This window comes from Podarcis erhardii (genome assembly GCF_964252035.2).
Source record: "Podarcis erhardii genome assembly, chromosome: 10".
Taxonomy (NCBI): domain Eukaryota; kingdom Metazoa; phylum Chordata; class Lepidosauria; order Squamata; family Lacertidae; genus Podarcis; species Podarcis erhardii.
In genome coordinates this window covers 58,410,190-58,415,529 of record NC_138500.1, presented here as the reverse complement: position 1 = coordinate 58,415,529, position 5,340 = coordinate 58,410,190, and the positions used below count along the sequence as shown (strand labels likewise).

The window sequence follows — 5,340 nt, the reverse complement described above, 5'->3', positions numbered from 1 at the left end:
GCTCCTGTGGACCAATCAGACTGCTGCATTCTGGACCCTATTGTTCTAGGACCAATCAGACTGCTGCATTCTGAATCCTATTGTTCTAGGACAAATCAGACTGCTGTCTTATGGATCCTAGTCAACTCAGTACATAACACACCCTTTTCTGCAGTGAGGGGCTTGGATGTGGAGGCAGACACACATACACACACTGGAAAAGGGTGCCTCACTGGCTGGCTGTTGAGGGCAGAGTTGAACTGCTTCCCTCTGAGGCAGCGCCACTACTGCCTGCCAGCTTTTCTCATTGACTTTGTGGGTGCCCAGTCCCCACAATTATATTATTGTGAGTGCCCCAGAACCCACAGCCCCCTCGAGTTGGCTCCTATGCTGAGGTCCACCTCCGAGGGCCTTCTGGTGGTTCCCTCACAGCGAGAAGTGAAGTTACAGGGAACCAGGCAGAGGGCCTTCTCAGTAGTGGCACCCACTTGAAGGTAGATCTGTTTTGTGAAGCTTTTAATGTTTTATTATGCTTTTATATGTGCTGGAAGCCACCCAGAGTGGCTGGGGAAACCCAGCCAGATGAGTGGTGTGTGTGTGTGTGTGTGTGTGTGTGTGTGTTGTTGTTGTTGTTGTTGTTGTTGTTGTTGTTGTTGAATAGGACATCCCTATTTTCATTGGAGAAAGTTGGCGGGTATGAGGACGGTATATAAACCATGTAAATAAACAAATATGATGCAACCTTGTTTCTTTCCTCCCTTAATCTGTGTCCCATAATTGGATCCATGAAAGTGCTCTTTTTCATCCCAGATTGAATCCCTTACTCTGCATTTTTCTAGACATTTTCAGATCTTATTTCCGAGAAAGCAGTTGACATTTTCTTTCTTTTTTTGGGGGGGGGGGAGGGAAAGAAACATGAAAGCAAAGAAATTCCCTGAACTGCCAGAATGCAACAGTAGGAGGTAAGGCTTCAGCTGTCGGTTTGCTTCCTGGCATGCAATTTTAATTAAGGAGTCAGCATGCATGCCACACAAGCCCACAGGAGCTAGGAGCTAAAAATGAATGTGATCAACGGCTAGGAAACATTAGGGACAGGGACATCAATGAAGTGTTATGTCTCAGGTGCCTAATATAATGTATACAAGTCCAAATAAACAATAGCTATCATGGCCGGTCTGGGGGAGCAAGATAAATGGCCTGACAAATATACTTTATTTCACAAGCTACAGCTATAAGGATATTAATTATTGGCCAGAAGGCAGCATCTGAGAGGCAGCATCCTGTAATGAGTCAGCCTGGGCCAGGGAGAACTAGGTTCAGATCTGACTTCAGACAAGAAACTCCTTGGGTATCCTTGAACAAGCCACTCTGCCTTAGCTTAACTTGCTTTACAGGGGTGATGTGAGCACAATATGGGAAACCCCTATGTATTCCCTGAATTCCATGGGGGAAGAGTGGAATGCAAATGTAAGTTTTTAATGTAACATTATACATTCATTATGGGACACGGGTGGCACTGTGGGTTAAACCACAGAGTCTAGGACTTGCTGATCAGAAGGTTGGCGGTTCGAATCCCCGTGACGGGGTGAGCTCCCGTTGCTTGATCCCTGCTCCTGCCCACCTAGCAGTTCGAAAGCATGTCAAAGTGCAAGTAAATAGGTACTGCTCCAGCAGGAAAGTAAACGGTGTTTCCGTGTGCTGCTCTGATTCACCAGAAGTGGCTTAGTCATGCTGGCCACATGACCCGGAAGCTGTACGCCGATGAGATGAGCGCCACAACCCCAGAGACTGTCACGACTGGACCTAATGGTCCGGGGGTCCCTTTAACTTTTTAAGATGGCGTTAAATCACCTCCAGTAATTTCTTTCTCTCTCTCTCTCTCACTCACACAGACACACACACACACACACACACACACACACACACACACACACACTGCATCTCTCCCCCCCCCATCACTGGTGTAATGAATCTCTCCTCTTTTCACAGAGCTAAACAACAAGAGAGGGGGGTAAAGGGGGAGAGGGCTGGTTCAATATCCTGAACTTTCCATGAGCATTATTAATCATACAAACAGCCTTTCCCAAGGGTATTGGGGGGGGGGAGGGAACCTTTTTCAAAAATGGGATGACTGGCTGTTGTTTTCACCATTGGTGGAGTGATCAGGCATAGCATTGGGATGGGAGCAAAGGAACGTCTACACCTGCCTCCTTTTATATCTGCTCACATCAGTCTTGACGGCCTTGTACTAAAAATACCTTGTGAACAAGACACAAATTAATCGGATGTGACTTAAAACGGAGAGCACCCAAGTTCGGGGGCAGAAGCAGCAGAGCAACTCCTATGTCATTGCATTCCCTACCTCCTATAAAGGGCAATTAGGAGCCAGATTGAGTTTAAAATGTGTAGGTTAAACAAATAGAAAACGAGACAGTGTGATTCAGTGGGATGAAGAAGAAGTATACAGAGCTTTTGCATTAATTTTGAATCCTGTGCTGTAGCTTGTGTTTGGGATGGGCAAACCTGTCCATTTTGAGTTCTCTCAGCTTCTCATTTTTCCTGTCTTCAGTTCTCCACATTTCCAGTTCGCCATCTATCTATATATTTAGCTCCTTGTGAAAATTCACCAGCATTTCAGTGTGAATTTCTACAAACACGTGAATGCTTGCCTGCAGTTTTGCCCAATGCCCACATTTTTGCAGAGCAATTTCCCATAATGTACTGAATTTGTTTTGTCTGTTGTTTTCACTTGAAACGGGCATTTTTATGAACACCCTGCCCCAGTATGCACATTTTTTCTAGGTATTTCTTGGCATTTCAAAATGCAGCAAATTTTGGAGAAAGTCTATCTTTTGGTTATCATATTGTTTCACAAACTGTGATTTAGGCAGGTCTCCTTGGAATGCGAATTGAACTGAATTTCTCCCCATCTCTTATCCATTGCTAGACTGCCTGATTTTCAGGTTTTATCACCTGGCACTTTCAGGTAGGGTCATGATACACAACTCTGAATTAGATGGATCAATGGTTAGATTCATCACGAGAAGAGAAGTAAATGTGTTGTGTTTCTCCCATGTTGCTATTCTGACAGTAAACAGAACTGGTGATCTGCTTGACAGCAAATATGGATGAGAAGTTTCTCTTTGTCATCCAAATCTTGCGAGACATTCCCTTCACAGTCCAGGGTTCAAGTTTTGGTTAGAATGTGCTCCATACATCATCTTCTTAAGAAGTCAGACCAAGTGAGGTGACGTATTTATTTCCAATTCATGCAGTGTTGTCCTGGCATTTGGATTTAGTGCTGGTCTTCCTCAGTCCTCACAATTGCCTGAGATAATGAAAGACAAGGAACAGAGAGGGATGGTGTGAGAAGGAGAAATGACAAAGGTGACATGTTCTAAATATAGTTGCTTCTCTGCGATGTGGAGCCAAACTTGGGGTTTTGTTTTTGCCTTATCATGTCAGACTTCTACTTCAGTTACTACTTCCTTCCCTCAGACCCTCTTGGGTGGTAAAATCAGCAGAGGGAGCCTTCTTGGTCATTTGAACCCCTCAGAAGTTCAGCGCATGGCAGCTTAGGAGTGGGAATTTTCTGTGCCAGCCCTAATGTATGGAATTCCCTCTCCACAATGGTGTGTCTGGCACCTTCATTGTTTAGTTTCCATCCTGTGCTGAAGATTTGCCTCTTTACCCTGGCCCAGGCACAGGCAAACTTGGCCCTCCCTATGTTTTAGGACTACAACTCCCATCATCCCTGTTAGCTAGGGATGATAGGAGTTGTAGTCCCAAAACATCTGGAGGGCCGAGTTTGTCTATGCCTGCCCTGGCCTAAGACACCAGAGATATGTAAATAGAGGAGCCGCCAAATTCTTGGCGGTAATTTGTTTCAAACTGTTTTCGATACTGTATTTTTAAATTCCTGTAACCCATCCAGGTACGTCATGCTGGAGGGTGCATAAGAAATCAAATCATCATTATTGCCATTATTATTATTTTGAAAATCATGTTCCATACCAAAGCGTGTATCAGTAGGGTTTATTCTTCAGGAGAAATCCACCACTTATTCATTCACTGAATTTGTTCATTGCTGCCAGCAAAGGAAAGACTCCAGGCACTTCGAAACAATAAAAAAACCACAATTTTCACAAATCCGCTGTTTAAAAACATTACTGCAAACTAAAAGTGTTCATCCACAAAAAAAAATTTAGAAATAAAATACTATTTGCCATTCTTAGCAGCAAGATGATCCCTAAGATACAGTCAAAATGGCCACAGAAACCACAATGCTAAAGCTGCTGCCCAAATTCCCGAGAGAATAAAAATATCTTCGTCTGCTGCCAAAATAATGTATTGGCTCCAGGGAAGCATCCCCAGGGAGAGTATTCCAGAATGATAGCCCGTGGGATCTAATTCTGATGCTTCTGCTGCCTCAGATGATTCTGCTGTGCTGAATTCTGAAAAAGAACATAGCAAATATGAATATACTCAGCGATACTGAAAGCTGAGCTTATGCACTTCGTAGGTGAAGATTTATTCCCCAAATATGTGTCAATTCTGAATGTGTGTGCTTAGCATTCATCATGCTAGGGGGTGGCATTTGACTATGTTTTACTCAGAATTAGACCTATTGAAATGAATGGGCCTCATTTAGCCATGGTCATTAACTTCAGTGGGGGGAATACCACCCTAGGTTTCCAAAGCTGGTAGCCCAGGACAAAAGTTGATTACTTCAACCCTTTACTCTTGACTGAAATGGCCATTGATTGCTGGAACTGGCCTGGAATTTTAAAATGGAAATGCATTTACAGAACCAATACTTTAACTCTGAGGCAATCAATTGGCTTGATTGCCAATTGATTGCTTGGGAATGCCACATGCTGTTTTGGGGTTGTGTGTGGATCTGTAACAGCTCTTGTTCCAGCTTGAGCCCTGCTACCAAGAGACTTTGTTGTAGATTCCAGAAAGGTTCATGTTTCATGGCTGCCTACATGTTTCATGGCAATGTGATCAGTCAGGGTCCTGAAATCCTCCTGGGCCATCCCGGATCAATTGAACTGGCTTCTCTTACTCCCAGGGATTTTTCTCAGCCGGAATTTGCCGGAACTCAGTTCCAGCACCTCTTTTTCTAGAAAAATAGCACTGCTTACTCCCATGCAGTGAAATTCTCAGGCATCGTTACGAGAACAAAACACTGAGAACTCTCAGAAGAAAAGCTGGATATTTTTCAAGCATTTTGACAATGGTGTTCACAATGTGCAACTAATTACCACCCAAATTGAGGTTATTTTGCAGATTGCTAGACTGGACAAGAAAGGTTTCTGCCATCCTTTCCTGTATATGAATCTATTTTTTCACCTTTTA

General features: G+C 43.7%; 1 long non-coding RNA gene across 1 annotated transcript; it reads right to left on the bottom strand.

The window, feature by feature from the left end:
• Positions 1–2,912: 2,912 nt before the first annotated feature.
• Positions 2,913–4,422, bottom strand: LOC309350875. The gene is made up of 2 exons (XR_014160542.1): positions 3,994–4,422; positions 2,913–3,307 (listed from the first exon to the last, which is right to left on the bottom strand). It is a non-coding gene; the product is annotated as an uncharacterized lncRNA (long non-coding RNA).
• Positions 4,423–5,340: the final 918 nt, after the last annotated feature.